Genomic DNA, 11003 nt, shown 5'->3' with positions numbered 1-11003 from the left:
GGACTTTAAGGTCCTTTTGAACACAAACCATCCTGTGATTCTATGGTGATGAACAAATTCTGTCCAAATCCCTCCCTAGCAGGGCCCCCCTGCCCAGACTGCAGCAGACCCCGGAGCAGCAGCATCCACCAGACACTGTTCTTGGCACTTTCTTCTCCAAGACATTCCAGGGAGGAAGCTTATGGAGCTGGGAATACCTTGGTGTTCCCATGAGGATGTGGCTGCATCCCAGCTTGTCATAGTTCACAGGGACTTGGAAAGGAGAATGGCAGTGGTAGTACAAACCCAGAGCTGACCTGACAGCTCACACCAGTCCTGGCAGGGAGCACCAGTGAGAGCACAAGTACCAGTGGCACCTGAAGCCCCCATAGCAGCCCATCCAGCAAGTCCCCCAGTTCCACATCCCCACCTACTCAGGATGCTCTCCACTGGCAGTGCTGGGGATGGCAGCATGGCATGGCAGCACAGAACTGCTCCCAGCTGCAGCAGGCATTTTCAGAGGTACATGCTCCACTCTCACTTTCCACCCACTGATTGGACTCTTATCATCAGCCATGAGACTCCGACACACTTTTGTCTCAATTTTGAATTTCCTCTATTTTTAATTTGGGGGATGATGCCATATCTGGTGATGTAGCCCTTGATTAGCACACACACCATCACACACACACACCACATTGCCAGTCTCAATCACACATTTGCTCAGGACCTTTTGTAAATCTTTGGATTCAGACCAACTTTTCTTTTCTTACATTAATTTGTTGTAGTCTGATATTTATAGTTTACTTAAAATAAATGTCTCCTTATGTTTCCTGCTTCCCTCTCCTGAGGTAAGGGTCTCACAGGGTTGCTGCCTGTCTTCTTTCTTTCCTCAAGGTTTTGTGATTTTTTTCTTCTTCCATAAACATTTTTTGAGCAGATTCTACATTTGCCAGATGCTGCTGAACCTTGTCCCAGGTCTTTTCAGTGGTTCTGGTGAGCAAGACACTGGTTCAGATTGAATCAGACATCACAGTGTATAGCAGGCACTGTGCCAAAGGGCCTTCGTGGAAAAACATGCTGGAGGAGGAGGAGGCTAAAGATGAGGAGGGTGAGGAAGAGTGGTCTCTGGATCATGGGAGCCAAGCACAGATGCAGGCCTATCATGCAGACTCACTCCCTTGCAGCACTGGGACATGAGAATGCAGCACCTGGACTCATTGCTCTTGCAGGGAACAGAAGGGGTGGAACATGCCCACCATTGCTACACTGCTTGGGTTGTGAGTGTGGGGCACTTGCAAGCCCCCTCTGCAGGAGGGACCTTCTCCCCAGGGCAGGGTGGATGGTGAGGCTTCATGAAACACTTTGCTCCCACTCAGACCAGCTCTGAGCAGGCTGCTCCTGGGCTGCTCATCAAGTATCTCCAAGGATAGATTCCCACCCCACTCCATCTGAGTGTCTCCAAGGTCAGATTCCCAGTACTCTCCAGGCCCCTACTACAACATTTGAGAACACTCACAGTGGCCTCATGATTTGTCCACGTCTTTGTGGGCTCCTGCTGCTGCCTCTCACTGTCTCTTTGTGTATCTTTGAGAAGCCCCAGGTGTAGTCTCCTGTTTGCTCTTGGATGCACAAATGCCCTGTGCCTGCAGCAAAGAGAGTGCGAGTCCTGACAGAGGATGAAAACCTCCCAGAAACCTCAGCCACTTGGGAGGCAGGCCTGGGGAAGCCAAGGAGGGGGAGCCAGGAATGACCTGAGAGACAAGCAGTCCCCAAACTACTCCCTGGGGCCTTGCAGCATCTTGGGGTGCAAGAGGCAGGGATGTTGGTAGAGCATCCCTGCAGGCAGCAGGAGGACAGAGGGATTAAACCAATGTTTACATGGCCTTTCCTACCCAGCAGCCTCTTGGCAGTTCTCTCCAGTGCTGAGGCCAACGAACCCCGTTTGTTTTGGAAGAGCCATTTGTTTTCCAACCCTCCGCTGTGAAGGGAATGCTTTCACTGCAAAAATTATCCTCTCTTCTTATTTCAGACTCTGGGGCTCCATTTGATCCTATCTCCCCAGAGTAGCACACCTGCACACACACGTGCAAGCTCACACTTAGCCCTTCCTGTCATCTGTGAGTAGAATCACACACGGTGGATTTACACACCAGCCCATGTGCTGCATATCCAGACACATTTGTGCAGACCCACACACTGCCACCCACCCACACTGCCCTGTGACCCCTGTGTGAGCTCACACCCTGTCCTGTGACCCCTGTGTGAGCTCACACACTGCCCTGTGACCCCTGTGTGAGCTCACATCCTGTCCTGTGACCTCTGTGTGAGCTCACACAGTGCCCCTCTGCAAGCAGCTTCTATCCCCCAGGAGGGCAGCTCAGGGACCCTTCTTTCAGTCTCCAGAGCACCACTTTGGTGTATAGGGGGGCCCAAGGTAGTTGGAGGACAGCAGCTCACACTCTTCACCTGAGGGTGGCCTGGGTAAGGTGTTGGCAGGGCTGGCTCTGCAGTGCCTTTCTGGACCATGTGTTGTCCAGCATCAGTCCTGTTGCAGGCAGCACTGTGTGGGAAGCCTGGCTGGGAATCCCCAAGAGAGACTGAAGCTCCTCTGTACCCCTGGCACAGATAGAGACCTCTCCTCTCCACCAAGCAGCAGCACCCCACCACCTCACTGCAGGGAAATAAAATCATGGAGTCACAGACTGGTTTGGGTGGGAAGGGATCTTGAATGGTCAACCAGTCCAAAATTCTTCAATAAGCCAGGACACCTTCCACTATCCCAACTCCTCATGCAACCTGCCCTTGGACACTTCCAGGGATGGGGCAGCCACAGCTTCTCTGGGAAACCTGTTCCAGAGCTTCACCACCATTATTGTAAAAAAATACTTCCTAACATCTAATCTAAATCTCCCCACTTTTAATTTAAAGCCACCTCACCTCATCCCATCACTACAAACACTGCTAAAATGTTTGTCCCAACTTTCTTGCAAGTCCCCTTTAGGCACTGGAAGGGACTCTAAAGTCTCTCCAGAGCCTTCTGTTCTCCAGACTGAACAATACCAAACCTCTCAGATTTTCCCCACGGGGGAGATGCTCCAACCTCTGACCACTTTTGATCCCAAAGTATTCATCCATGCAGAATCCTGGATGTAGACTGGCTGCATTCCAGGAGTGTAGCCTGGCTTTCTCCTCCAGACAGCCCCGCAGGCACATCATCTCAATGGGAAGTGCTCCCAGCCAAAAGCACCACATAGGCTGGGGCTGTTTCCTCATGTTTAATCACTGTTGCTTTTTTTTTTGTTGTTGCTGTTCTTCTTTCTTTCCCTTCTGTTTCTTTTTTCTATTTTTTCTTTTTTCCCCCATCTTGTTTTAATTATAATTATGGGTGGTTTTTTTCTTTTCTTATCTTTTTCTTTCCTGCTTTATTGTTTTCTTTCTCCCTTTCCTTTTCTCCTCTCTCTTTTCCTTTCTTTCTCTCCCTCCTCCCTGTTCCAGCTGCATGCAATCCATACAAAGACCATTTGACTTTCCCACACCCATTAATCATTTGCCATCTTGCTCTTTGAGCAGTGTGGGCACACGAGCGCAGCAGCACCACAGGGCTGAACCCCTGGTGGGGTGGGAGGACCCATGGCTGGGAAATGCCAGCAGATGAGTAAAAATCCTCCCAATAACGCTCCTGCAGATTGTATGACAATGGGCTGAATGGAACTGCCTTCTCCAAATGTTCCTGCTGGGAGCAGGGCCACCAGCAGCCAATGCCTTAGCAAAGCAGCCAAAACAACATCCAGTGGGCAGCTCTGCCTACCCTACCTTGCCTGGAGCCAGGAACCAGCATCTAATGGGCAGCTCTACCCATCTTGCCCCAGCACGGCCTCAGCTTGCTGCTGAAAACCATCCAACCCCTGGGGATAAAATATCAGAGAAAAAGAGGCACCTGGGCAAGGTGTGGCCTCAGCTTTAGGGAGAGGGAAAAGGGGGGAAAGTAAATTGAGCTCCTGGGTGCCACATGACATGAGGTTGAGGGTTCTCCCTGCCCAGCTTATCCTAGAGCAGGAAGGGGGCCCCAGGGATGGGCAGAAGATGAATTCTTCTGACAGGAAATGTTGAACAAGAAAGTAGCATAGCAATGGCCAACCAGTATTTTCTAGAGTGTTTCTGGATACAGACTCTGAGGCTCCTAGTGGCAAATGGCATCCAGGTGGCTGTGCAGGGCACATCCCAAGTCACATGGCAAAGCAGCTCCAGTGGCCACAGGGTTTGCACCCAGGAGCTCAACCAACCATTCAGGTGCCTTTCTCCCCATCTTCATCAAGCCCTGGTCTTTGCCCAGATCTCACTAGCACACCCCTCCTGGTCAGGAGGCCCTGAGCTGATGTGAAACCACCATTCCAGCTGTAAGAAACAAGATGCACAGGGACAAAATGCCCTGAGTTCCCCAGGCTGCTCACAGCAAGCTGAGGACTGTATCTCCCAGGCATAAGCATGGATTTCTTGGCCATCCTCCATGTCCCTGGAAGCCTCACACAGCCTGGGGGCATTAAACAGGCTTCAGTCCCCTGGGAAAATCAAGAGTCAGCATAGGATAGGATCTGGGAGCAGGGAACCATGGGAGCCAGCTCACATATGAACTTCCCAGACACCTGAGCCACTGTGCAGCAGGATGGCCGTATGGGAGCTGACAGCTCTCCAGCCACTGGCATTGCAGCTGATGTCAGCTGGGGTGAAGCAACACCTCATGGAGCCATGGGGTCAATGTAGCCTCTGACTGGCCCTGAGCACACTCATGGGGACACAGCCAAGAGACAACCTGACACCCTGGGAAATGTCCCCCATGCATGAACCATGGCACTCCTGGTGTGACGGCAGGGACGGGCACAACACTGTCCGTTCCCCTGGGCCCCTGACCCTCCCTGACTTCTACAGCTCCCAGCTCTTTCTCTTCTGGAAAAAGGAGCCTTCAGAAAGGATCCTGGGCATCCAGTTTGGAGGGGAGCTAGAGCCAAGTGCCTGAGGCAGGCCATGAGGAAGCTGAAGTATTTCAGAGCATGGGGGCAGGCCAGCAGGACCTGGCAGGCGATGAGACAGGAGGACAATACAACGGCCCATTTGTGCTCCTCACTCCCGGGCCCCCTGCCCTGCCCCATGCCATAGTTAGGCTGGTATTCAGGAATTAATTGATGTAATTAAAGTGTGGCATGACTTTGCCACAGCATCTGAAGGCAGTGGATGCCAGCCAGGGTCTGTGGGTGGAGGAGGAGCCCCTCACATGCTATTCCCCCCATAGAAAAAGGGCAGATCTTGGGTAGATCTGAGGCATGAAATTTGTATAAAGAGATTGTCAGGGAAGTGTAACCATGCTGGTCTTACTGTCATCAGCAGCTGCAGGGTGAGAATGCGTCCTGCAAGGCTGCTGCATCCCATCCCACCACAGCAGCACCTCTGGCCGGAGGTTGCCAGACCCAGCACCAAAAGGTGTTCTGGGCATGCCCAACCCAGCTGTGCTCCATGGTTGCTCTTTCCTGGTTCTTCATTGCAGCTCTTGAGCATGGACAGAACTTGGGCTGGGGGCTGGGGGCTGCACTGGCAGGTTGGGGACACCTTGCCTCACCATGGACCATGCACCAAAGGACAGGAATGTCTCCAGCCTCCACCTTTCCCTGCCCCAGCTCTCAAAGAAGGCAGAATTCAAGCAGTGACTGTAAAAATATCCCAACAATGGGCACAGAGGGCAAGGGAACAGAGCCTGGCCCTGATTTGTGACTGCTTGCCTGTGTGGGAATAATTTTCCCGCTGGGGTTCCTGTGTCAGAGAGCAGCAGAGCCTGGGGCTAGCCATGGCATGCCAGCTGGAGCCCTCCCAGTTCACTGCCAGCCTGGCAAGTAACAGTAAGCAACCCCCTGTGCTTCCAACAGCTGGAGGAGAATGAACTGGTGCAGCCTAGAGAAAACAGGATTCCACATGGGGGATGCCTTAGAGATGCAAAAGAGGACACAGACATCCAGGCCTCACCTCCCCAAGGGTGCTGGCTCCACAGCCATCCCAGCAGCTTTCTCTAGGTATAGAAGCAGCAGCAGGCACCACATCTCCCCATCTAAGTACTGAGCACATCCATGTCTGCTGGAGGGAGCCGGGGGGCCAGCTGGGGTGCTCCACCACAAGCAACCAGTCAGGCTCTGCTAGCACCATGGTCTGGTTACTGCAGGGTGAAGGAGTCCACTCTGTCCGTATAGCACAATGACAGCATCAGGACAGATCTCTCTTCCCTTCTTGGAGCTCCATAGCTCCTCACACTGCAGCATCTCCTGCATCTACCCTCCTCAGCATGGTCCAGGCAACAACCCAACCAGGCCAGGAGGAGGTACAGACCAGTCAGCTGGGAGATGAACAGCTCAGTGTCAGCATCTCCCCGGAGTCTGCACCCCAGCAGCCCCTGCAGCCTCAAGCAATGGGCTGTACTTTGACTTTCTGGGGAAAGGGACAAATGAGCGTGTGCCAGCTTATTTCAGACAGTCATAGAGAGGTGATGGGTTAGGGTTAGAGCCAGAGTGACATCACCAGCCAGCTGCTCCATCCCATGTGGGCTCTGGAATGGTAGAGCAGGTAGGACATCTACACAGCTCCAGCCACTGGGCTTACTGGGCTGAAGACAAGGCAGAAGAGTGGCCACTGTGGGGAATCCCCTAGCTCCAGAGCAAGAGGAGCCACTGGGCTCCCACCACTGCTCCGCCAGTTTGAAGCAGGACAGAGAGCAAACATGAGCTCAGCCTCCAGAGCAGCTGCTGAAAACCCAAACAAGCCATCCAGCTGCACCACAGAGAGCTGGGACATCCCTCCTTTCCAAACCCAGGGGCTGCTTCTTTGTAAGCCACTGCCAAAGCTGTGCACCAGCTCCTTTGCCTGGAGGAACCACAGCTCTCACACCTTGCACACTCCATCTCCCAGTTGCTCGTCAGACGCTGCAGCTTGGCCCGTGCTCCACAGACTTGGCCAAGCATGCCCATAGCCCTGGGTAAAAAAAATAGCCCTTCCTCCAGGGCTGATGCCTCTGGCCACCACAGCCACCTTTAGCTGGTCTGGCTCTACCACCACATGGCTCAGAGCTTCAGCAAGGTCCAGCCCTGTGGAGGCTGTGGGCTTGGCTGCAAGCCACTGCTTTCCACCACAGCTGGCACAGAGCAGGGCTGAAACAACTCACAAACGAGGAACATGCACAGCTTGGCCTGGCCTGCACATTGGAAACAGAGATAAGCTGCTCCAAAAGCTGAATCCCAGGGAGGTAGTGGAGCAGGAGGAAGAGGACAGTGGACCTGCCATGTGCTGCTGGCAAGGAGACAGCCCTAGCAGATGGCTGATCCCACCTCTGGGTGCTAGGGAGGGGAAGTGAAGTGCCCAACGCCAGTCACAGGATGAAAGGGAGGTCTGCTGGGGTGGGGAGTGCTGTGCCATCTCCTTGTGTCACAGCCAGCCCTGCCAGAGGCCACACGGCCAATCACATCCAGTGATGGTGGCATACATCAGGCAGTAAATCATTAAAGTGCTCTGACTGCTCAGTTAGACCCTGCACTGGAACATCTGGGTACCTCATGCTGCCTGTGACTGCATAAAGGCTGGAGTCAGGCTCTGAGTCTCACCACCCTCTCCCCTGTGCAGATCCTTGTGCTTTGCCCCAGGGAGAGAGCCCTTCAGCTCATTATCATTTTCTAAGCAACCAGTCTTGCAAGTGCAGCTTGGAGCAGAGCATCTGCTGGATTATGTCTGCAGCCCTGAATCTTTGGAAACTGCTGAAGCAGGCAAAGTCCCCTTGAATGCATCCCCAGAGAAGATGGCTGAGTGAGTGGTTTGAGCAAGACTTTTGCTTTATTCCACTGACTCACTGGGTGGCCTTGAATCACTTCCCTCCTCCTGTGCTTCCATGTGGAAAGTGCCAGCCAGGGCAGCTGCTGCTCCCTGGGTACCAGGTGGATGTACCTGGCTGGATGCAGGACAGGCAACCAGGGCACAGCATGTTGGAAAGGGGCTCTCAGCTCCCTCAGGACCCTGAGGAACAGACATCCCTGCTAACAGGCCCAGGGTAAAGCAGCCTGACCCTCCAGCAGTACCCAGCCAGCCACTGCAGGCACAGAATGGACAACACCTCATGTGCCACCAAAGAGGTTTACTCACTCTCTCCCTTGTGTCCCTTTCTGCCATCCCTACATCATTGGAGCCCATCTTGGCCTTGGACAACCTCATGCTCCATCAGGCCAGGTCAGATAGGGTTCCTTTGCCCACCTTCCTAGTGCCAACTGAAAAGGCTCAAATCAAACACAGCAGAAGTATCCCCAGGATTTCAGATCCTTTGTGAAAATAGAGTCTTGATACTAGAAACAAAGCTATAAATGTTCTGGACTATCATGATGACTCAATGCTGCTAATGCTGCACAAGCTCTGCATCTTGTGGGTTTGCACAAGTACAGATGCACAGCACCCAAGGACCTGCACCTACAGACCTGCAGGATATTGTTCCCACTGGGCTGGGCAATTGCACCCATCAGGGATTTGTGGTAGGGATCATCAGGTTTCTGGAAGAACTTCCAGAAGAGTGCCCTCTGGGATATTATGAGGGAATAAAGTGAAGGTAAGAAATGCAGGAACTGGTCAGAAATGTGGACAGGTGCCCCAGGCCAGAGCAGGTTGAGAAGTGCAAGGGGCAGCATTGCAGTTGTTTGGAGAACAAGGGTCAGTCCATGAGCACAAATTCTGCCTTTGCTTGAAGAGAAAATTGTGACAGGAAGAGGCAAGTCAGGTATGGAGATCAGCAAGAGTGGGAACATAAAGAGCAAGCTTGGAGCACCCTGGCCAGCACCTCCACCATGTACAGCCTTCCCACATGGGCACTGTTCCCCTCTGCAGGGTATTGAGGCGCCTCAGGTGCACAGCCAAGTGCCAGACCCCCCAGAGTGCACAATGAAGAGCCACAGAGACAGAGAGAGGAAAAAATACATGCACCAGAACACAGGTATCTTCTACAGAAAATGCACCTACTGGGGTCCCAGGGGGGGAAACACAATGGGGAGAGACCTGCCAAAGGTAGCACACAGTGGTCTCAGCTCTGTCCAGCTCTGTCTCCAGAGCTGCAGAGGGATCACCTCTCCTCTGCCCCAGACTCTGCTGTGGCCCTGGACATATCAGCCCCAGTGCCAGTGAGGACATTCTGCAGGCCATGGCAGCCAGGCTCTCTGCCAGGCAGCTCCTGGTGCAGTCATGTCATGGCAGAGCCCAGTGAAGGCACTGGGGCTCTTCCTGGGGCTCCACAGGAGCCACCTCCAGCCAACCCACTCCCACCTGTTCCCTTCCATTCCCAGCTGGCTCCAGGCAAGGTGGGGATGAGTGTGCACTGGGTGGGCAGCTTTGCCCTCCTGCCTGAGTGGGCAGGGTCAGAGCACTCTGTTTCTGCTCCCGATCCAGCATCCAGCTCCCATACCAGAAATGGAGAGAAAGTCCAAGGCCCTGGCTTGTCACCTGTTTAATAGGCACAGCAAAAGGAAATTTATAAACCCAGTTCACTTGTTATGAATAAAAACTCTCTCAAGAAATCCAGCCCAGGTAAAATACTGTAGATGTTCTATTGTGTACAGTTAATGTTCTTGTCCCATTTGTAAATTGTTCCCAATGGTTGCTGACCATGGTTCATATGACCTTGTTCATTGTACCCCTTTTTTACACAGATAGTTGTTAGTAATGTTAATTACTTACCTGTTGTTTTAAGAGTTCTCTTATAAGATGTACCTCTACCCCCTTTCCCCTACTTCCCTGTTACTATGGAACAACCCGAACAACCCTGCTCCCTACACTCCTACCTCCCTTCCCGTCGGGAATCGCTGCTGCTGCTCCCAGAGGGCCCCGAGGCATACACAAACTAAGGCCAGACACCAAAACAACGAGCTAACAAAGGAATAAAAGGCCAAAGAGACATATCCTAGCAAGCTACCAAGGAAGACTGTTTTCCTGCATCACCTGAGCCTGTTTAAAGGTGTTGCCATGACCACAGAGGACTGGAAAAGACTGACCCCCCTGGACAATGAGCCAGAACCACAGGCCTCCTGGCTACTCCCATGAGGATGGAGGTCCCAGCTCTGCAGGGTGTGCTGCAAAGCTGAATTGTGTCTCCTCCTTGGAGATGCCAGTGGGGGAGCAGCGGCGGTGCGAGCAACCCCTCGGGCCCCCACCCCAAGGCTGAATTCTAATAAAGGCATAAAACAGGAGTCCATCTCCTGGTCCATTTGTTTTACACTTATCTAAATGGATTTGCATTTGGTGTCCCTTTCAATATGGGCAATGAAAACAGACTTCTTAATATCATATGCTATAATTTTACTAATAAAAACAGACCACAGTTGCCAAATACCTCTGACCATCTTAAAAGTACTCTGTGAATTAAAGTGACACTGCCAAATTTGAAGGGAAGTTCTTAGTTTAGAAGCTAGCCTGCATCAGTTAGACACAGGACAGCAGCAGAGATGAGAGGCCAAGTACCCCAGTGTGCTTCTGCACACAGCTCTGCTTGCACACATCTGCTTGCACACATATCTGGCCTCACCACTGCTTCTCCAGCAGCAGCACCCTTGGCTGCCGAGCAATGTCCTGGGCCTACTCCCACAGCACACCTGCCTGGGAGAGCCAGGCTCCCACAGGAGCCGGGAATGGAGCTGCAGGAAGCCGCAGCAACACTGCAGGCTGCAGCTGGCCATGCAGGGAGCAGCACGCCTCACCAGCAGCCAGCGCCTTGCTGCGCTCTCCCACGGCTGCACAGCTCCCTGGGACAATCCCACCTGTGCGAAAACCCAGAGAGTGAGATCACCTCGGGGATCAGCCAGATGCTGAGGTGAGTTCACAGCACAGAGCTGGGAGCCCTCAAGTTGAATCAGAGTGACCTGCACTCAGGTGGCAGCCAGCAACTCTCCAGCTCCAAGCATCTCCTCCAATGTGGCTGCCTGCAGTGAGACACCCGCAAAGGAGAGCAACCCTCAGGCTGCTCC

At 53.0% G+C, this 11003-nt stretch overlaps 2 long non-coding RNA genes across 3 annotated transcripts; one reads left to right on the top strand and one right to left on the bottom strand.

Annotated features, from left to right (window-relative positions):
- Nucleotides 1-753: 753 nt before the first annotated feature.
- On the bottom strand, nucleotides 754-2209 carry LOC111936306 (uncharacterized). Its single transcript, XR_002868081.2, has 3 exons — nucleotides 1875-2209; nucleotides 1499-1625; nucleotides 754-972 (listed from the first exon to the last, which is right to left on the bottom strand). It is a non-coding gene; the product is annotated as an uncharacterized LOC111936306 (long non-coding RNA).
- A 993-nt stretch (nucleotides 2210-3202) lies between these two features.
- LOC111936307 (uncharacterized) lies at nucleotides 3203-9564 on the top strand. 2 transcript variants are annotated; one of them, XR_002868082.2, is made up of 3 exons: nucleotides 3203-7815; nucleotides 8878-8983; nucleotides 9433-9564. It is a non-coding gene; the product is annotated as an uncharacterized LOC111936307 (long non-coding RNA). The 2 variants fall into 2 exon arrangements; XR_015277459.1 differs by having other exon boundaries at nucleotides 9330-9564.
- Nucleotides 9565-11003: the final 1439 nt, after the last annotated feature.

Source organism: Cyanistes caeruleus, chromosome 17 (assembly GCF_971803275.1).
Source record: "Cyanistes caeruleus chromosome 17, bCyaCae1.hap1.1, whole genome shotgun sequence".
Classification (NCBI taxonomy): domain Eukaryota; kingdom Metazoa; phylum Chordata; class Aves; order Passeriformes; family Paridae; genus Cyanistes; species Cyanistes caeruleus.
The sequence above is the reverse complement of the archived record's forward strand: the minus strand, read 5'-3'. Positions and strand labels throughout refer to the sequence as shown.